Source organism: Lissotriton helveticus, chromosome 6, assembly GCF_964261635.1.
Source record: "Lissotriton helveticus chromosome 6, aLisHel1.1, whole genome shotgun sequence".
NCBI lineage: Eukaryota > Metazoa > Chordata > Amphibia > Caudata > Salamandridae > Lissotriton > Lissotriton helveticus.
The window spans coordinates 704,035,408-704,058,313 of NC_136067.1; positions in this window are offsets into that span (position 1 = coordinate 704,035,408).

Consider the following 22,906-nt stretch of genomic DNA (forward strand, 5'->3'; position numbering starts at 1 on the left):
CTATTACCAACTTTTGGAGATATTCGCGCTAAGCGCGAATATCTCCAAAAACTAACACCTGCCCTGAGCAGTTCTTAGCCATGTTATCCAATGGGAGGTGGATAACATGGCTAAGAGCATTAGCTCGGTAATGCATGAATATCACTGACTTTTCAGCGATATTCATGTATTGCGGCCGTTTTTTATCGCATTTGCGATAAACCTTGATAATAGCAAGGTTTATCTGCGATAATTTCTGACGATGCTTAGCGTTAAAAAATTCGTTGCTAAGCATCGTTAGCGATAAATATCGCTTAACGTTGGTAATATGCCCCCAGGTTCTTAGTTGCAAAGCTCTTGACTGCTGGTAGCAATGCCGAGCAATCTTTTGCCTACGCAGGGGAGGTGGTGTAGGCTAGTAACCCCAGTCCACTGGTATTCAACAACACTCAGTCAATCAGTGTTGAATCGGTGCATTTCCTTTTCAAAATAAAAATAACTTTTACACACACACCTAAATACTACTCATAAAAATCCCAAAAGTACATCAGTTAGATAGAAATACCTTGGTTGACATCTTCAGATGATCTTACATCCCTAAGGGGTCCTAAGCCCTTTAACCATAATAACCCACACCTATACCAGATGGAACATCACAATAAAAGGAGATGTCATTATAAACAAGGCAGGATTAAAGGCTTTGTCAGGATATGTCCACATCAGTAAAGGCAACCACATGTCATAGTTTAACATTGCACCACCATTGAAATCAATTAAAACCAGTGCTTCATTTGTAAAAGAAAGGGTGCTGGTGTCCGAAGCTCTGCTTAGAAGATGCAATTAAAAGTTGGCTCAACGACTGCCAAGGCTGTGTACTCCATGTCAGGCCTCTTTAATCCACCACCAGAGACTCCCTGTGCCTTTACCTCACGTTTGCAGCTTCCTCCTTTCTTCCTTTATGATGGTTTTCCTGTCTTTCTCTTCCTACCTATTTCCAAGTTGTGTATTTTTCCCTCTCTTGCTCACAGTAAATATCTGATATGGAAAAATAAGAGCTGGCCCCCAAAAATAAGTGCTGGTGGCAACCACTGCCTCAAATAGAAATAGTACCAATGACGGCGGAAACTTCGGATCTTCCGGGTGGGGTTTTTAGTCTTATGAAATTTGAGAAGCTTGTAAAAATATATAATTCTAGGATCTTCCATGTTTAAAGAAACACTTTCCTTCTTTCCTCACCCCACTGTAGTAGCAACGGGTTAGCCTACAGGAAATAATAAGCCAAAGGACTCCATTTGCCAGATACATTTAGGACTAGCTAAAGAACGATGATGGATTCAACCCAGATCTGTGACTGGGGGTAAGTGTCTGAAAAGTTTCAGCGCTCTGTCCATCAACTCTTTGTGCTTGCCATGGTGTGATCCTGTGTCACCACATTTGAAATCCAATTAGAGACATCAGTAAATACTTTCTATTAGATCAGTTTCAGAGACTCACTGGGGCAACGTGTTCATGCTAGAGGTATTTTCCAGAGGTTTATATTGCGCAAACTTGACCCGAAGGTATCAGGTATAAGAGTGCTTTACATCAGCACCAGTTATGTTACACAAGGACACATTCATTTTTTGTTAGGCCCGGGGAGTTAAGTAATTTGGCCAGGATGTTGCGCTTCATTGCCGAGACTCGAACTCAGTTCCCCCAGATTTGAGATCAACCACCCTAGACCGGTAGGCCACATCCTCAGTTTAGGAACAGTGGTTAAGTATAGAGCTTTGAATTGGATGCTAACCATATTATCATGTGAATAAGAGGACGTTTTGCTAGATTCCTTCTTTCTTGCTCACAGCCTTACATTAGGAGCCTGCAAATGGAAAGCCATTCAATGGATAGTTACATATGTTCTACCATTCTGTCTTTGCACACTTCTCCTAATAGAAATGTCTCCCTACTTGTGTGGATGGGCCTATATGTTGCATCAAGAAAAAGACCCAGAATGCAACAAGTAAGAATCAAGATTTTGCCTTTCAAATTGACCCATTCTGCCAATGTGGATAGCTTAGGTATTTTGGTCTGGGCTTAGCCAGCACCCATGGAAACCTAACAAATCCAGATTTCGTAAAACTAGACACCCTGGAGAGTGCAGGATGGTTTGAATTGCGTGGACTCCATCTGATTTCTTACCCAGAATGTCCAGTAAGTGGCAAACTTTGGCACATATAATGGATTTGAATTTTTAGTGTCTGAAAGTTATGCGATCTGTGAGAATCCACAAAATTCCTACCACCCATGATTCTTACACCTCCCAGTAAAACTAGTACCATACATATGTAACTGGGCCTATTGCCTGTTACAGCTCCAAAACACAAGAAAACATCAAGATGCTCCCTTCCATATTGACCCTTTCTGGTGATGTGGGAATCTCCCATATTTAGGAACGGGCTCAGAGGAGACCCAGGGAAACCAACGTTTATATCGATGACGTTTTGGTAGTGTGGCGAGGAGATCGTGATTCAATACTTCGTTTTCCACCAGTGGTTAAATACCAGGAACAAATGTTTGAAATTTACAGTACAAATTGACAAGATTAGGTTGGCTTTTCTAGATTTATCTATCTTTGCGACTCCACTGGGGTGGAGAGTGAATTATATCGTAAGCCAATGTCATGTAACTCTGTTACAATATGACAGTCAACATCCAAAAACCTTAAGGGACAATTTGCCCTATGGCAGGAATTGCTCAACAGACAGCACGTTCAAAATACATGCTGATGGCTTGACTGAACGACTGGTATCAAGACATTACCCGCGTAAATTGGTAAAACGCTTGTTAAAACAGGCTAGGAACAACCATCAAGAAGCCCTACTCAAACCTCCGGTTGGTAACCAGCTCTTGATCGCCTGACATTTGTTAGCACATTCAGCACAAAGGCTAACAGTATACAGAAGAGTGTTTGTAGACATTGGCAGATTTTGAATTGCTGTAATGATAAGATTGTTCCACCATTGTTTGCCTTTAAAAGATCAGGAAATATACGAGATCGATTGGTCCACACACGCCCCAAATCAACACCCAGGAGACCGGTGGGAACCTTGTGGGATTTGCCTGCCGTCGTGGGACATCACCCTTGCGGGGGCTGTTCTATCTGCCCTCAGACTAAACATACAACAACAATAGATATAGGAACTAATAGACCGTGGGTCCAATCCAATTTCACAAACTGTAACAGTGATAAACTGATCTATTTACTGACATGCCCTTGTCAGATCCAGTATGTCGGGATGACCACCCGGAAAATTAAAGTGAGGATGCTGGAACATAAAAGCTCCTTCAGATGTAAGAAAACCATAACAAGGCTCACCAAGCATTTCGTTGAGAAAAATCATGGAGCAGAAGATTTCCACTGGACAGTACTGGAAAAACCGTTCATACCATCACTTATCAGTGAAATCTCCAGATACTTGTTCATTAAGGAACAGAAATGAATATTCAGACTTCAGAGTGATGCGAGAGGCCTGAATGACGAGATACCATGGACCAGTTTGTAGAATACAAAACGGTCCACGGAATACTAAAAAGAGGATGTGGAATGGCGGGAGGTGTCCATGAGGCCCCCTGAATTCCGTGTAGTTTGAGACACTCATTTATATTTTGGTTGTCAAGGAGCTCTTTGATTTTACCGGCATTGTAATACCACTGCTGAAATCACGCTATAGTCTCTGAGCTGAGCTCATGTATACACAGTCTATCCTATTGAAAGGGATAAATGAACTACGAGTATCAGGTCCGTGACGTCATCCTGTAGTTTTCAGGGAGCCTCAGGATGCTGTAAAGAGCGGGAGGCGTTGACGTAAGATCACGGAACTAAATGAACTACAAGCGCCATGCAAGTGACGACAATCTGTAGTTGTTAGGGAGCCTCATGATGATAGGAAATGAATTAGAATTAAACTACAACAGCAAAATTTATGATAGCAGCGTGTAGTTGATCCAGACGTAATTGGCATGGGACGTTGCTTTTCAGGAATAGAAAACACCCGTGGCCACTTGCGTGCTAGGATTTAAAGTGCGCCACCTGTACCGCTCGTTACCTCCACCCTCTACTCAGAAGACGCCGGAGGTAACGACGGACAGGTTGGCTCTGCTTACCCTGCTTGATGCGGTGCTTTAGCAAACCCTTTGAGGAGTGTTTGAGTACATGGATACTCTTTTACCTTGACTTTGTCATAGGATTTTCCTTCCTCTCCCTTCTTCCCCACCCCGGGCTCAGGCTTTGAGGGTGGTTTGGAACTAAGACCAGTGGTAGTTGGGTGGGAGGATGCTATTCTATCAGGAGATACACTTTATTTACTAGTATTAAGCCTGCACTTAACAAAAGGTGGGGCTTGTGCCCACGTATAAAATGCAAAAGAACAGTACATAAAGGAGACTATTGAGTCATCAGAAGATATAGTGCAACACAACTGCATGGGCACCCCGCCCGACCCAAAAAAGGAGATTAAGAGCCTGGGGGTCTGGCTGGAGCCGGACTTGTCCTTTAGGACACACGCCAAGAAGATCGCGGGTTATGGAATGCTCCGGTCGGCCCGTAAGGTTCTCCCCCTGTTACCAGAACTCTCCCGGAAGCTGTTAGTCCAAGGCTTAATCATCTCACGCCTGGACTACAGTAACGCGCTCTTTCTTGGAGCGCCAGAGTCAACGTTTAAGATCCTGCAACAAGTGCAGAACGCAGCAGCAAGGCTGCTGCGGAATGTTCCGGCCAGGCAGTCAGCCAGGCCGGCTTTAAAAGCACTCCATTGGCTCCCTGTCAAAGAGAGAGTTACCTTCAAGGCCCTGTGCATCGCCCACAAGAGCATACAGGGGAAAGGACTAGCTATTCTGAAGGACATGATTCGCCCCTATAAGCCCACAAGAGCCTTACGCTCTGACAATAAACATTTCCTTCAGACTAAGAGAATCAGGAGAGCCCGCTCAGGGGGCAGGAGTTTTTCTATCCATACAGCGCTCGCCTGGAACTCCCTCCCATTCTCGCTGCGGTCCGAACCAAACCTTCTCAGATTCCGGAAACATCTGAAAACGTAACTTTTCCCAGAATAACTGCAGCTCCTCTGTTTCCTATTAGTAAGCCTGCTCTTGGTTTCTTTAAGCGCTGGGATGCCCTAGGGTAACCGTGCGCGGTACAAAACTCAATAATAATAATAATAATAATATAGTCCCCTGCTTTATGAATATGAATGTGTTTGCACTATATAATTCTATGCAAACTTGAGTAAGCAGAGATGCTGTGGAGGGGGAGTTATCAGGCATTACTACACCTTGATTATTTCAGTATATACAGCTGGGATAGGATTAGGACATGGGCGGGGTAGTGTGGATGAGAGGGTAAGGACTGACAGGGGTAAGGCAATACTCGCTACAACATCATCTTCTCCTTTTTTCCTTTCCCAGAGCGGGGCCTCATTTTCCTGAGTAAGGTTCCAGGTTAAGTGAGGTCCAGTCCCCGGTCAAGACGGGTGAGAAATTAAATTTTATTCATTGGTAGTGATAACGCAGACTACTAGACACGAGGTCTTGGTAGTCCAATGCTTGATACTCAATAGAGATTATTTGCTCTTTTTTTAGAAATGAACTAACCAGGAGGATTGTTCATATGTTTCTTTTAGATGCCATCTGCATCCCTTGAAGTGGAGGATTGGTAAAAGTAGGTTGTATTCATTCAAACCTTATTGTGGCGTCAATTACGAGATTCCACTTTTCACTTAATTCTTTTGACACATTTTTTGTAAATGCACATATGCAGTAGCAAATTTCAAGAAAAAAGGTCCTGACGAAAGCCTTGGGCATTTTTACCCAATTGGCTGAAACATGTCGACCTTGATAATATAGCCGTCATTTGTTAAAACTGCTTCCTGCACTGTTCGTATTTTAAATTAGAGTGTGAGGCGATTTTTCTAATAAATGTTGTTCTTCTTCTCACAACCCTATATTAAATACTGCACTCTCTGGTTTTTTGCACTGCACTCAATTCCCATGTGGTCATGCATCTAAATAAGATACGATCTGTCTTTTTCTCTCCGGTGCTCCCTCTCTGACTCTATTGAGCAAGTCCTTCCCAGAAGATAGTCTCTATGATCAAGAGACATATCATTCGCATGGGTGGATAACCAGATGATAAGATTGATCACGTTGACAATTGATGGGAATCCAAGCTCTGCTCAAATATTTCCTTTCTTTCACGATACTCCTGTTTCTTTGCTTTTTCATCTCTGTTTTCAGTAGTCTGAGGCGCTTGGTTGCATTGTGTTCACGAGACCCCCAGTTCAGTTGGTTATTGATATTGCCATCCAGGGAACCCTATATAACCCACACATTTCTGAAAACTAGACACAGAGAGGAGTCCAGTATGGTGTGACTTGAGTGAAATCCCTTTAACTTTACTTACCAGATGAAATGCAAGCATCTAACTTTTGGCTAAAAACAAGGATTTTGCTCAGATTTCTGTGATGAAAACTTCTGGAATCTGTGAGAATTTACAAAATTATTAAAACCCTGTGCTCCCATACTTCTTCCAATAAAAACGGGTGTAAGTGGGCCTAGCACCCTCAACAGGTACCAGTCATAACTTGGAAATTGTGTAGTCAAATTGGTGTCAATAAGGTCTTTATTTTGTTACAGTTTTGTTTAGTTCCATTGATATGTGTTAGGTTCACTCGGATATGGGAGGCATTGTTTCAATCAAGAGAGTTGTGGACTGGGAAGACTTTTAACCAATGGGTGGACATGTTTAAGTTTTCTGTTACATAAATTTGGTCACAATAGGCCTTTATTCCTTGACATTTGCTGGATATTCTGTGTACGAAAATGTGCTGGTATCCTATATGCCACACAACCATGGATTCCATGGATTCTCCCGGGTCTCCAGTTTTCATACATTTCCAGGATTGGTATGATTACCAGGACTGTCTTTCTGACATCCAGGTAAGCTAGAATGTGGGATTAACTTCTCCCTGATGGCCCAAATGTCAAAAGTACATCAAAATGACCCAAATTCCCTTGGGGATAGGGATGCTCTAGTACCTAGGAGGGCAGAAAGCCTCTTTGGGATTTTGGGATGGGGTGTGGCCAAATGGCATAATGAGAAATCCCCACCTATTTTTGTAAAAACAAAAAGTAGAAATGTAGCCCTGTCATCCACTGGACTAACCCCACCCCCTTTTCCTTTGACAGATTGCATGTAAATCTTCAAATCACCCCTATGGTGGGGGGGCAGAAAGACTGTTGAAACTTGAGGAGTAGGGGGTGTGGCCTGATGCCATCACCACATTTTAAAAATACATTTATTTTTTCCTGGCATTCATTTGGGGCAGATTAAGATAAACACTGCATTCTACCCTAGGGGCCAGAAGGACTGTGAGGCAGGGATATAGCCTATTTCTAGGACAGTCCCCACTCCTTTATTTTTTTTATCTATCTCAAGTGCCTTGTGGGCTTTCTGCCTGCCTGGGGAGGACATATTGGGAGTAGAGCTCCCAATCTGCCGCAGGTAGTAGGAAGACTGTTGGGGCCTCTAAGGGGCATAATTCACCTGATACCCGGGTGAGCCCGGTCGAGCAGCCCCCACCCCATTCTATTTTTATAAATCTGAAAATACCATAATGGAATTTTGACCCCTCCCTGCCTTGGAGGACAGATTAGGGGTAACCACCCAATATTCCCATGAGAGAAACAGACTGAGAGGTGTGTTTAGGGGTGGAAGTACAGCCTAATGTCAGAGCAGGTTGGCCTCCAAACCTTTGTATACATATATTCCTAGTGGGAAAGATGACAAGGAACTCAAAACAGACACAATGAATCAACAGAATACATCTTTTGGGTCATATTTTGAATGAACATTAGATTGAATTGCTTGTCCTGGGCCTATCTTTCTGTCCATCTTCAGATCTGAACTATGTCCAAGGCAGGATTGATTTGTTTCATTTTACTCCCAAAATAAATGTTTAAGAAGTGGTTTGAGAACAAACCTGAAGTGACTAAAAGTAACAGTATTTGCAAACCTCCTATCAGTAACCTTCTCATTAGTGATATTGACACATTAAACACTCTTTTATCATTTGATCCAGTTAGAGTGTATCTTGATGATCTCTTTTTAAATTTGGCTAATACATACATCATGTGGATTTGAATTGCCCCAGTGGGTTTAAACCAAAGTCAGATTTTGTAGCATCTTTACCACATAGCGCTATTGATATATTTGAGAAGCGTGTTATACAAGATTTGAAAAATATTAGGAACAAAGCTTTGGGGCAATCACAAACAGGTCATAACATTGTTATATGGCAGTCGGACAAAGGTGGCAATAGAATGGTATTAGCTAATTAAAAATACCTAGATGAAGGGTTAAGACTATTATAGAATAAGAAGTGTTATCAGAAAGTTACCAGGAAGGAGATTACTCATTGCAGTGCCATTTATGGTGAAATGCTAATTAAGGGAAGAGTGTTTATTCCTAAAATTAGATCTTCCTGAAACCTCAGTACTTAAATTGCATAATTATGCAATAAACCCGCCTAGTAGACCCATTGTTTACTCCATAAGTTAACTTTTGGAGACTACCTCAAAACATATAGATCACTATTTATAGCCTTTTGTGTCGGCTTTACCAGCCTACATAAAGGACATCAGGGATTTATTTCCGTTACTGATGATATCTATTCAGAAGATAATTATACTCCTGGTAACCATGGATGTCAACAACCTTCACACCTGCATTAATCATGATTTGGTGGTTTTTGCATGTAGACATTTTATGAGGGCAAGGCCTTTGCCATTTTTGTTACATACTGAAATGTAATTGGACATGATTTCCTTTTGTGTATAAAACAACTTTTTCATCTTTAATAATGACTTATACAAACAAACCCGTAGCACTGTAATGGGCACCTTTTTAGCCCCCAGCTACGTAAATGTATTCATGGGCTGGTGGGAGGAGCACATTTAGAGTCAGAGCAAGACCTCTGACCTCCTGGTCAGAGTCACTGCTCTCCCCCGCTCAGCTCCACCCTGAAGGGTCTGCCCTTATACACCAGCCCAAACTCCTCTCAGGTAGGTGGTCGAGGCCCTCCTCCACCTGCAGGCTCCTTCCTGCGCCTCATCCCTGGTGGTCTAGTGGAAGAGCAGCCTGCTTTTCTGCTATTCCGCTATGTGTCCTCTGTTCTTTTTACTCTCTTCCATCTTTTCTCTGTTATTATCTGTTAGATTTGGTGGTCTCTAGTTGGCACAGGTAGGTACTTGTGACAAATAGGGACCCTCTCCTCTAGTCAGGATAAGGGGATTACACTCCTAAAATAATGCCTGCTCACCCCCTGGGTAGCTTGGCACGAGCAGAAGGGCGTTACTTCAGAGGCTTTGTAGGTTAAGCAGTTGTGACCACATACAGTAACCCAGTGACAACACTACAAATGGACACCACACAGGTTTTATATAAAAAATAAGGAGACTTTATATAGAGTTACCACAAGACTATAAACGACAAAAATACACAATAAGATTACTTTAAGATGGTAGATTTAAGCTTAGTTCAGTTCAGTTCTTACATGCAACACTCTGCGTCAATGTAACTTAGGTTGCATTGCGCTTTCACGACAAGCAATGTCCAGCGATGGGAAATGCAGCAAAGTTAAGATACAAAGAAATAAAGACGTGAAGATCTTCCAGATGTGGCACGCTTCTCGGGGATGCGGAAGTCCTCAGTTCGATGCGTGGACTTCAGCGGCAACACCCTTACCATGCAACGACAACAGCTCCAGCGGCGACGCTCTTCTCCCATGATGTGTGAAGCTTCCGCTCGATGCGACAACTACAGCTGCGACATCAAAGAGGTGACGGCAGCAGCTCAGACGGCGGTGTGCTTCACAGGGATGCAAGGTGCTCTTGGTCGATGCGGTGCAATGCGACAGTTCCAGCGGCGACACCCTCCTTCGGAGTTGCGACGGCAGGTATAGCGATGGTTCACGCTCCGACCTCGTTGTGAGATTCTGCTCCTGATGCAGTGCAGTGCGACAACTACAGCGGCGACGCCCTCCTTTGGAGTTGCGAGGGCAGCATTAGCTACACGCTTCTTCTTCATTGCTGCACGCTTCTCTCCAATGCGGTGCAGTGTGAAAGTTCCCCTCCTTCGGAGTTGCGATGGCAGGCACATCGACGGTGACACGCTTCTTCTCGTTGAGTCGCGCTTCCAGCTCCTTGCCACTCACAGTCCCTCAGAAGGCCCAAAACAACAGCAGGCACTTCCAAAGAGCTCTGGGGAGCTCGGGAGTGAAGTCTGTTGTCCCTGAGCCTTCAGCAGGAGGCAAGCTCTTTTCCAAGCCCTTGGAGATCCTTCACAAGTTGAAAGCAAAGTACACAAAGTTCCTTTCTCCTTTCTTTGGCAGTAAGGCAACCACTGCAGGCCAATCCCCCAAGAAGCACTTCAGCTTGGGAATAATCTTGCCTCCGTTTCTTCAGGTTCCTCTCCTCAGTAAAGGTTTCTTCTTGCAGTCCAAAGTGATCTAATGTCATGGGATCAGGGTCCCAATATTTATATCCCAAAATCCTTTGTTCTCTGAGGGGAGAGAGGCATTTGCCCAGTCTAAACCAGTTCTGAAGCACTCTGTTTACCAGACTCCTACTTTCCTTTCACAGTGCAGGGCAGGCACATTAGACGCCCCACAGGAGGTGGAGCCTGCATTGTGGAAGGCAAGTACAATCCTGGAGCACTTTGTTTACTGGACTCCTTCTCTTCTTTCAGTGTGAAGGGCAGAGACATCAGCTGCTCCCCAGGGGGTGGAGCCCGCATTGTGGAAGGCAGGAACAGCCCTATTCAAGGTTCAGATGCAAATCCTCGCTCCCATCTAGATGCAGATCTCTTTATTCACCACTGGGTGACTCAGCCTGTCTCTTGGAATTCCCCAGCCCTGTCACTCACAAAACCAGACATAGGAATACACAACCTAGCAGAGGAAGGTTTGAATGGTTAGACAAGCAAATACCTACTTTCTAAAAGTGGTATTTGCAAACAGAGAATATTAAAATAAACTTTACTAAAAGATGTATTTTATTATTCTGAGTTCAGGCATACTAAACTCGAATTTCTACCATGTTCTCTGAGACAGTTAGGATTATAAAATGTAATAACACTAACAGCCCATTCTGGCCTATGGAGAACAGGTAGCCTTGCAACAGTGAAAAACGAAAATGGCTGTAGTTCACTATTAGGACATGCCACACACATCAGGGCTTGTCCTTCCTTATACTTACAATGCACCCTGCCCTTGGGCCTACCATAGGGGTGACTGATATGAAGAAATGGGAAGGTTTAGGGAATGGGAAGTGGGTGCACTTGCCCAGTCAGCATGACAGTACCAGACTGCACGCAGGCTCTGCCATGGCAGACCTTAGACACATTTTACAAGGCAGCTTCTGTGGGTGGCAAAACCAGTGCTGCAGGCCCACCAGCAGCATTTGGATTTACACGCCCTGGGCACTCTCAGTGCACTAGACTAGGGTATGACAAGTAAACCAAATAGCCAGACATGGAACCACTGATTAATACATCAACTTAAACAAGGGAGCACTTGCACTGTGCCACTGGATAGTAGTGGCACAGTGCCCAAAGCATCTAACACCAGCAAAAATCCATGAGGCAACAGCAAAAATGTAAGGGAAACCCACGCCAATGGTGCCAGGTCTAACATTATCCTTTTTCTCTGTGCCCATTTCTTGCCATTTTGCTTCTTTCCCCCTTTGCTGCCTTCTATTTCCCCCCTGCCTGCCCCTCTTCCTGTGTTCCCAGCCGCTGGTCCAACCGTGGCCTCTCCCCCTGTGTTTAGCTCCCACTCCTGCATCCCATCTGATTGCCCGACCCCTACTTAATGGCAGCAGCTGTGCGGCTGCGCAGTGGATGTGTGAAGCAGGTGCGCCGCTGGCGCACCAAAGGCAAGCCCCTCTGCTACCTAACCACAACCAACGCTACGTACCCTGGTCTCCTGGCCTCATCATTACGACACTAGTACACTCTCAACCCCTGATGCAGCAACAACCGCCAGCTCTCGATGCTGAGCAACACTGTGGCTCGGTCTCTGCACCTTCACCTACCTCCAGAGCCCAACAGCATCCTCCAGCCCACTGTATGCCAGCACACACAAGCCATTGAACTGCATCCTTCTCAATGTATGCTCCCTGCACAGACACACATGAAAATCTGGTACCTCCTCAACACTCACACAGCCGACATTGCCTTCCTCACAAAGACCTGGACCAATGCCAGCTCCGTGCCTGACATCACAACTGCCATTCCCAACATATCCAAGATCTTGAAAAAAGACTGTCCCACCCACCCAGGAGGAGGCCTCGTCATCATCCACAAAAGCGCCCTCCGATGGACAACCACCAACTCAGAGGACGCCTCGCACCCCATGGAACGCATCCCCTTCCAAATCCAGACCAACCACAGAACAATGCTCCACAGAACACTTGTCTACAGACCGCCTGGCCCCCGTGCTCCATTCACCAAGGTCATCACCAACCTCATTGCACCCCATGCCTCCACAGGCTACATACTACTCAGAGACCTGTACTTCCACCTGGGCAACCTCAATGACCCCAAAACCTCCACCCGCCTAGAGAACTTCACCAACATAGGGCTGAAGCAACTCGTCTCCACCCCCACTCACTCAACAAGACACACACTCAACCCAGTCTTCGCAGGAGGAGCCAGAATCTTCTTCAGCCACACCATGGAATTGCTCTGGACTGACCACCACTGCATCCACTTCTCCTTTAGTAAACATACTGCACACAAGCACCCACGCTGACTCCTATGCAGAATCAGGAACAGTCTCAGAAGAACACCTCACCTCCATCCTCTCCTGCACTCCTGCCCCAACTACGACGGATGAACACCGCAGCAAGAAACATCCATCAATGGATCGGCAACTGCGCCAATACACGCCCCTCCAGAACACCATGAAACGCCACAACAAGAAAGCTAACTGGCTCACCACAGCACTCAAAGAATCCAAGTGCTCCTGCCGATGACTGGAAAAGACATGGAGAAACAACAAAACTCCAGTAGCACACTCCGTCTACAAAACAGCCACCATGGCACACCACCAACTCATCAAAACCTCAAAGAAAAACTTCCCCAAAGACAAAATCCTCTCCAACATCCATAACTCCAGGGAACTCTTCGCCATCATACAGGAATTTGCCAAATCCAACAGCGAAACAACCAACATACCTCCCTCCCAAGACCTCTGCAACAGACTCAGCTCCTTCTTTCACCTCAAAATCAAGATGCTCTATGATAACTTCGACAACCAAGACCTCAGCACTGCCACAACCACCAACCCCTAGTGACGCCACCCAACATACCCTTCTCACCTGGACCCCACTCACAGCAGAAAACACCCAAAAGCCCACGAAGAGCATTCACTCCAGAGCACCTTCTGAGCCCTGCCCTCTGCACATATTCCACAAGACGGCCACACCCATCGCAACCAAGCTACATTGAACCATCAACTGTTCCCTCAAGTACCGCCACATTCCCCAACAACTGGAAGTGCACCAAAGTCAACCCCCTCCCGAAGAAACCCTCCACAGACCTGATGGACCTCAAGAACTTCAGGCCCATCTCACTGCTTCCTTTCGCAGCCAAGGTCATTGAAAAGGCCATCAGCACCCAGATAGCACTCTTCATCGAAGCCAACAACATCCTAGACACCTCTCAATCTGGATTCCGCAGCAGCCACAGCACAGAGACCACCCTCCTTGCCACCACAGGTGACATCCATGCCCTCCTCGACCAAAGGCAAACTGCAGCCCTCATCCTCCTGGACCTGTCAGCACCTTTCGACACTGTCTCCCAACGCACACTAGCCACCGGACTCCACGATACCAGCATCCAAGTAAAGACCCTAGACTGGACAGGCTCATTCCTCATGGGCAGAACACAGAGAATAAGACTCCTGCCCTTCCTCTCAGAATGGACAGATGCCAGATGCGGAGTACCCCAAGGATCCTCCCCCAGCCCCACCCTCTTCAACGTCAACATTGCCCCCCTCGCCACTATCATCGGAAACCACAGGCTCAACATTGTCTCCTATGCTGATGACACCGAGCTCATCCTTTACCTCACCAAGGAGTCAGACATCACAAGGCACAACTTCCGAAAAGGGATGGAAGCTGTTGCAACCTATATGAGGAACAACTGCCGGAAACTCAATTCGGAGAAAACAGAAGACCTCTTCCTAGCCACCCTCCCATGCTTCTTCAGGACCAGAGAGGATGGAAGGTCTTTCTCCCACCTTACTGCCAAGACCTGGAATGACTTCCCTTTTCATCCCGGCGAAGTCACTGCACCTATTCAGGAAAGACCTTAAGACCTGGCTTTTTGAGTTACCCCAACGGAGCCGCACACACCCCCCTAAAGCACCTTGAGACCCTAACGGGTGAGTAATGCGCTTTACAAACCCCTGATTGATTGATTAATTGATTGAGGTTTATGAAGACCAAGGAGTGTTCTGGGTAAGATACATTGATAACGTGCTTCTAATATGGAGGTGGCATGAAAGTTATATTCAATAATTCATCAAAAGTTTCAATGACAATGTTCGGAATTTTAAGTTCACTGGCAATTCCAGTAAAGTATCTATCAATTCTTGGAACTCCACATTACAATCTGTAAAAACAAATTGGTGACCAAGTTGTTCCCTAAAACTATGGCAGGCATCAGCCTCTTACATGATTCTAGTGCCACCCTACCAACCTTGTTTACAGGATTTCGTACAGTGAATTATTACATGTAAAGAGAAATTGTAGCACAGCAGACATCTTTGAGGCTGAATGTAAGAATATGACCTTACATTTTAAGGAGAGGGGATACAGTCAAAAGACTATCAGCAAGGCAGTGGATAAAGTACAGTCAATTGACAGACAGGTTTTATTGCAATCTAGCACTACATCTGGAAAGGCTTGCGAGGAAAATACCGCCAGGTTTATGACAACTCCAATAGGGCTGCACAGCTCAGAGATATTCTTTAAAAGCACTGGCATGTGTTTACTGAAGATTACATTTTGACAAAATATGTAGGCAATCATCCCAAGATTACTTCAATGGGGATAAAACGGAGATTATGCTGTTGGGCAAGAACCCTATCATTCAGTTCCTATCTGGCCAGGCTGTCTAGGAAATACTCTCTCCCCCAAAACTTCTATTAAGATCTTGGGGGTTTGGCTTGACAACAACACAATTTTGAGCAAGAAAACATTTGGCCAGTTGCTGTGGCATACTCCGACTGCTTAAGAAGATTTTAAATCTGCTCCCTCTCCTATCCAGAAGGATTGTTGTCCAGGTATTAGTACTATCTTGCCTGGACTATGGGAACTCTCTGTACCTCAGAGCCTTGTACTATGTAATTAAGAGGCTACAAGTAACACAACATACAGCTGCCTGCCTCCTTTCAAATATTTTCAGACATCAATCAGCCAACAGTGCCTTAGGAAAGCTTTGTTAGCTCACAATTGAACAATGAGTGAAGTTTAAGGCCTGTGTATAGCACATAGAGTGTTCCATGATATGGGCCCTCCTTTCTTGCAACCCTTAATGCAGCCTTATATCCCGGGGAGGGCTCTGAGGGCTAAAGCAAGACTCACATTGGTTCAAAAAAAATCATAGAATGAGATGTGGAGGGCACTCCTTTTCCTATTTAGCCCCAAAGTTATGGAACTCCTTGCTGAGTAGGTTGTGGCAAATGGACCACGAACTTACCTTTAGGAAATCCCTGAAAACCTGATTGTTTGTGAATTAGTCACCTCCCTGCTATTACCACCTGTCAGTGCCTGTTGTCAGATAAGTGTAGATTGGATACCAGTACTGGGATGCATTTGGGTAGCCATCAGCTCTACAAATCCACTAGAATAGAATAAAATATAACCTAGAAGAAAACATTGAATTAAGTGACAGTTTGAGTCAGAATTTAATTTCCAATCCATCATAATTTGTATATCGCTGCTAATCACCTATGATGTCATCCAGGCACTCCGTTGAAAAGCAAGGTCGAGTCTCTTCCTGATTTCTGCCAAAGAGGGTTATGTTTGGAGATGGAAGGGGAGGTCGGCCCAGGGCTTGGCAGTGAGGTAGGAGATGGAACGTCCTCGGCTGTGGTTGCGGTGGATGTGCAATGCCTGTTCAAGGGCTGGATGGTGGGTGGAAGTTGAGGCGGTGGTTTATTTATGCTGGCCTTAGGTCATAGAGGGCTTTGTAAGCGTCTGCCAGTATCTTAAATTGGCATCTTTTCTGTACAGGGAGACAGTGGAGGTCCCTAAGGGGTGTGGTGATGTGGTTCCCTTTGGAAAGTTTGAGGAGGAGTCTGGCTGCTGAGTTCTGAATCATCTGTAATCTCTTCATGAGTTCAGTGGTGGTTTCTGTGTACAGTGCGTTGCTGTATTCCAGCCGACTGGTAACTAGGGCATGAGTGACAGTTTTCCTTGTGCTGATGTGGAGCCATTTGAAGATTCTTCAGAGCATGTGGAAGGTGTGGAAGCAGACGGAGAAGACTGCTTTGATATGTCCCTTCATGGTGAGCTCGCTGTCCAGGATGATGTTGAAGTTGTGGGCATGGTCTGTCTGTGTTGGAGTGGGGCTGAGTTTGCGGACCACCAGGTGTTTTTCCAAGGGGAGGCTTTGTTGCCATAGATCAGTATTTCAGTCTTGTCAGTGCTGAGTTTCAGAATGTTGTTCTTCATCCTGTCAGCAACATTCTTCGTGCAGTTGTGGAAGTTGGCCTCAGTGGTGGCACGTGCAAATGAGAACGAGAGGAAAAGCTGGGTGTTGTTGGCATAGGATATGATATTGAGATCGTGGGTTCTGATGATGTTGGCTAGAGGTGTCATGTAGGTGTTGAAGAGGGTGGGCCTGAAGGGATGAACCTTGACTGATTCTGCGAATTGGTAGTTCTGAGACAAACATATTCTCTGAGTTTGCCACGGGAGGAACGATGTGATCCGTCTGAGGGTGTTTGCCTGGATCCTGATGTGATGCAGTCTCTTGATGAGTGTGTGGTGGAATACGGTTTTGAACACTAAGGGGAGGTCGAGGGGGATCATGGCCCCGAATCCTCTGTTGAGGAGGGGGCAGATGTCATCAGTGGCAGCTATCAGGGTGGTCTTGGTTCTGTGGTTAGCATGGAAACCCGAATTGAGAGGTGTCAAGCAGGTTGTTTTTCTCCAGTTATTCGATGAGTGGTTGGTTGGTGGCCTTCTTGTGGATTTTGTATGGGTGAGGGAGCGGAGAGATGGGTGGTAGTTTTAAAGTTCACTGGGGTAGGTGGAGGGTTTTTTGAGGAGAGGTCTGACTTCTGCATGTTTTCATGCATCGGAAAAGGTGGCTGTGGCAATAGATGCATTGAGGATGGTGGTAGTTGGCGGCTGATGTCCTTGCCTCCTAGGGTGAAGAGGTGGTGGGGTAGGGGTCCATTGGTGCTAATAAGAGTCAAGGTGGCAATATGAGCAAAAAAAGAGGCTTTCTCTGCTATAAAAAATGAAAAGCTAGTAGGAATAGCAATAATGTGTCCACGTTTACAATTCCCAACACAAACAAGGAATTTGTGATTAAGAAATGGCTAACCTGGAATTTGAGTAAGTATTGCCCTTCCCCAGGGGATAGCGTCTCTTTGATGCACAGCTGAATTCAAATGGAGGACGGTAATCCCTTTACTAATGATTTGTAATAGGCAACTGTACTCAATTTTCATGTTTCATTCCATTTTGAATTTCTTCATTCAAATATGCGTTTATTCTTTCACATGTTAAATTTCCGAATGTAAATCATTTTCCCATGAATACATTCATGACATGTATCAATCATATTGTCATGTATCCCAATGCATTTAGCATCAAGGGATGTGTTCCTGAAAGTAACGTAACGTAAAGTAAAGAAGTAGAACGAAATGAGAAAACGACTACTGAGGTGCTCGGGAGTCCACTACAGTATGTTCAGTGCTCAGTTTGTGCACGGATGTTAGTATATTTATTTGGTGTGTCAATAAAGTTGATAATTAAACGCTTCAGAGTGTAAACCACAACTACTGCAACAATGTAAATGTCCTCGATGGATACAACTAATGACATACTAAAGTGAGTTATGGTGTCCGGTTCGTAATGAACCAGAGTGATGCAAAAAACATTGCGTGAACATGTTGCGGCAGTAACTGCTAGGCGAGCAGATATCTAAAACCATGAATGTAAAACATTATCATTAAGCATGCAAGAATTTAAAATGTGACAGTAATTTGACTTCTGGAAAGATGTGTGTTCGCAAACTTGCATCCTGCTTCTTTGCCGGTGATGGTGGGCATGTACTTTCGAGTGTTAAGAGCATGCATGGACAGATAAGTAGGACATATACATATTTATGCGATGTAAACCCACCATGATGAAAGTGTGAATGTCAAACAATTGTTTACATGTATAACAATTTTCCATACACCAATACAATGAGTGTAGAAAGAAAAAAATAACAGGTTATAAAGATACAATTGTATAGGTTATAAAAAACCAAATTGCAACTTTTCATAATATGTTACTACTGTACATACTGTCTTGTATGTCCATATTGTCTATCTTGTATGTCCATGTACGAAGATCTACATTGGAAGTACCATCTACATGGCTAAAAAAACATATTTTAGAACACATTAGGTGATCTGACACAATAATAGACAATATATGGTTGCAAGGCATTTTTCTGAAAAACATTATCAAAACAGTGATCTTTTACAATTCTTTGTAATAGACATGATAGAACCTAATATTAGAGGAGGTAATAGAGTCTTTGAATTTCATGAACTGGAATTCAAATTTTCCTTGATTTTGTTTAGGTCTGGGCGGTGAACTCCTCTCCATTCGTGAAGTTTGTGGGGTTTTCCGCACTCCGTGCTCTGCGGAGCACTCAGAGCTCCAGAAAACTCCACTCCATATAGCAGAGCTGAGTTTTTTTTCCTCACCTGTGCTCACCAACATCAAGTTGGTGAGTGCGAACACAGAAAATCCATCTCCCTGTGTAATTTCCCAAAGCGGGGGGCGGGGTCAGGTTTCTCAGCGCAGGTGGTCAGGTTTCTCAACACGGGCCATCGCGTATGGTCCCGACCGCTCGCGTTGAGATACCTTCCGAATGCATTGAGAAAGTTGCCTCTCAAGTAGAGAATCTACTTGAGCAACAGAAAAGAAGCAGCGCCCTCTTGCAATGCGCATGGTGCTGTTTGTTCTGATTTTACAATGCGGGACAAACACCCGGTGCCGGAAATCAATGCAATCAGCTTGATCAAATCAACTCCTCCGCTTACAGAACTCTGCGTAGCATGTTGGAGTTTTTGGGTCACTTTTACAGAGTTCCACGTACTGGAACTCCACAAACTCCTCCCAGGCCTATCTTTGATACCTTGATTCCTCATGGGCTTGATTCAGATGAGGAAATGGTTGTCCGTTTAGGGTGATATTTTATAGCCTTTTCTACAATTTGTATTATTCTTTGCATATATTTTCTCTTAGAGTTTTTAGAGTGTTGAGGTTCTAGTGCCTTGATTTTAATTAGGGGGAACTTGCGGAGTTTCACTCATTGGAATTCTATAGAGTTACATAAAACCTCTGTGTGATTCCGCGGAGTTTGGCATGGGGCAGAATTCGCAAGTGTCACTGTTCGCACTGATTTTTAGTCCCGGTAGCTTGTTCTGCACTGTAAAATCAGTGTGTACTTAAGAGTATCCAGTAACTACTGTTAAAGTTTAATCAAAAGCAGAGCCAATGGAATTAATTCATAGGCTCTTAATTTCGCAATTTTCTGAATTATTCCATAAATGCAAGAACATTCAATTCATGTCAAACATTAAGGACAACACAAACTGAACGTTTTTCAACATTGAAAATACAAAAACAGTAAGCAGAAATAAACAGTATTTACAAATGTTTATAATACATTAGTAATTTGTGTGTATTAAGAAAAACAAATACAGGAACACAAGGAGGTAACTAAAGCACCAGTCCATAAATCAAAAATAGCATCAAGGTGGAGTAGCAAGTCACAGCTTCCTAACTGCTATTCATTCTCCTGCCTATATGCACAGCTCTGGGTATCCCATAAATCTGGTTGAGGGTGGCTTATGGTGGGAATTAATTAAGCCTTCTCCTAAGCCAATAAGGTTTGCTTTTCCCAGACGCACCCTGTAGCGCACCAGAGCGTGCTGCTTCTCTCTGCTGCTGGAGTAGATTTTCTATGCATGCGGCAGCTTTCTCAGAGTGAACGGTAACAACCTGCCACAACTGCCTATGTTGAGAAGTCTCACTGGGAGGTGTTCTAGTGCCCAAATATTGCACTAGGGGATCCAAATTCTCACTCGCACTCGCCAACTTAAAGTTGGTGAGCCGTGACCTAGAAAAAACTCCTCTATGCGGTAGTTGGCAGAGTTTTTTTCAGAACTCCATGTTCCGAGTGGAAATCAGAGTGAGTAAAATTCTGCAAAATTTCGGCAGTGGAGCGTAATTTTTTGCCCACCTCTAACTTTAATGTTTTTATTTGTTTTATTTAGGTACATCAGGGTGAATTCACATCATCTGATCGTGGACTGTTTTTTCAAGCTAAGCATTTTATTTGGGCTATGTTTCTGTATGTTTTGGTTTGCACTGTACTAGTTGTTACTATTGTTATGCCACATTATTGGATCAATTAACCATTGGGTCCCGTAATCTTAATTCTATATTATAGACAGTGTAATGACTTGTAATGTGAGAGGATTTTAATTATTGTAGAGTTATTTTTCACATTATTTCTTGTCTTGTGTATGGCACTTTTCCCTTCATTACATATTGGTTTATTGTCGCATTTCATAGCCTTTGATGACTATCACATTATGGATTGCTTATTATGTTTTGTAGTGAGTTGAGTAATTGTATGCATACCCTTATTAAAATGCTTTGAAAAATGGCTGGCATATCTTGCAAATACCTGCTGGGTTACAGTTTTCACAGTAATTTAGATATGTGCATTGTCAGAAGATAGGTTGATATAGGTTGATATAGGGAACTGTATTCGTAAGCTAACAAGTTATTGTTGCTTATATTATTCATATTGTTCATGAAATGGTTTAGTGATTATATTTTGATGATTGCTTTTCACAACTGACAAGTTGTAAACAATGTGGTGTATTATACCTGCTACCCATTTTATATGACCTCTGGTTTTCCTGGCTAATCTGGGCCAAATTCTTTTACATATCCTTTTTGGACATTATAATTTAATATTTTTTTTGTTATCTATAGATTATTTTCTTGATTGAAAAGTTACAGATTATGATGCATATCATTATGGTAAACAATTACAACATGGCCACAATTTTCCCATGGTTTACCAGTACCACAATTTTCTATGTGTCCTTCACTTATATTCCCTGCCACAACAGAGAATTTGTATTGAGTCTTGAACATAGCACTATATTTTACATCCTTTCTTTGAATTTGCCTTGGGTAGTTAGTAGTCCTTGCATTTTTTTACATTTAAGTCCCAGGGAGGTGGGGGCTCCAAGGCTGCTGGGGGTTTTAGGTGGGCCCCATGCATTATTTCACAATGAACCCCTAGGGAGGTGGTGGCCCAAGGCGCCGCAGGGGGGTTTGTGCAGCCCTTTTGCCCTTATTTTCATCAAAGCCCTGGGGATGTGGTGGTCCCCGAGGCTGCAGGGGAGACCGTTCATGCCTCCCCGGCATTAATATTTACAGAAGCCTCAGGAAGTTGGTGGTCCCTGGGGCATAATAACCCCATGCGCCCCCTCCTGTAATTACAAATGCCCCCATGACCTGGCCCACCCAGGGGCCAACAATAAACGATCCATTGATCCTGCCAAAATGTTTTTAAAAGAATACATTTTTGGGCCCTGGGTGATCCCAGTGGGACCCCCACAAGAGGCCAAGGGGGTCCGGGTGTTTATACACTGCCCTCTTTTCTTTTTTTTTCAAATTTTTTGTGGGACTCAGTTCAACTGAGTCCCAAGATGGCTGCCAACACTTTCTGGTTGAAGTTTTGGCAGCCAATCACATTTCAGTAGGGTTTAAGAAGGCTCTTCTGCTCCCAAATATCTATATTTTTTTTTTAAGTAACTATCTCTGAAACTGCTGAACTGATTTATACCACATCACATAAGCTCACGTTCTGGACCAACATCTAGCTTTCTGCCAAATTTGGTGTAATTCTGTTTAGTGGTTTGGGCTGTAGTTGTTTTCAAAAAATTAAAAATCCCCATTGACATAACATGGGGAAAACACATTTTGGGAAACTACCCCCCTTTTTTCTCAGCCCCTGCTTGACGGATCACTCTGAATTTTCAACCTACCCTTTTCCTATTAACTTTGGTCCTAACTATTACTACCTACTGGCGACTGTGAGGGAAGCTCAGGCTTATTCATAAAAAAGGTAGAATCCTTCTGGTGCAGATTTTATCCCCTTGGTGTGATGACGAGACATTGAAGTCCTTATTAACAGCAAGGTACTGCAGAGGGCGTTAGCGTCTCATACCCTGACCCATGGGGCTACCCTTGTTGACAAAATAAGTTTCAACAGGAACTGATCAACAACGTTAAAGGTTAGATAGCTTTTTCTTGTTATTTTTCTTGTGATAATCTGGGATTTAAAAAAAGGTAAATGTCTTTCATGGTCCTGAAGAATGCCTGTAACCTTAAGAGCATGAGAAGGAGAACCTTTGAGAAATTATACTAAGCATAGCCTAATTTCACCTTTGTACACATTTTTAACAGCCTATAACCCTTGCACAAAAGAGTAAACACAAACAAAACTGGCACAAAAAGAGTTCATAATGAGCCCACAGTCCAATTTCAGTTGCTCATGGGGAGTGCC